At 39.6% G+C, this 255-nt stretch overlaps 1 protein-coding gene across 1 annotated transcript in view; it reads right to left on the bottom strand.

The window, feature by feature from the left end:
• Positions 1-255, bottom strand: part of LOC119593648 (A disintegrin and metalloproteinase with thrombospondin motifs adt-1-like) — an 88,803-nt gene that overhangs the window by 84,528 nt on the left and 4,020 nt on the right. The window lies entirely within an intron of this gene.

Genomic DNA, 255 nt, shown 5'->3' with positions numbered 1-255 from the left:
GAGTTTTCGCTACAGCAGTTGAAAATATCGGAAAAGACGACGGGGTAGACTTCCAGTTAATAACAGTTTTTAAAAGTACTGATCACTGGGTACGTTTGGAAACAGTTGAATTGCAACATAGAGAGAATATTAAGGAAGTCATGGAGGTGGTTACGAACAGGTAAAAGATCAGAGAATAGAGATAATCACCGTTAAGTAGAGTGGGAGAGATGACAAAAGGGGGAATGAGGTTGGTTGTAAGTAGGAAAACTGATG

Source organism: Penaeus monodon, chromosome 32, assembly GCF_015228065.2.
Source record: "Penaeus monodon isolate SGIC_2016 chromosome 32, NSTDA_Pmon_1, whole genome shotgun sequence".
NCBI lineage: Eukaryota > Metazoa > Arthropoda > Malacostraca > Decapoda > Penaeidae > Penaeus > Penaeus monodon.
The sequence above is the reverse complement of the archived record's forward strand: the minus strand, read 5'-3'. Positions and strand labels throughout refer to the sequence as shown.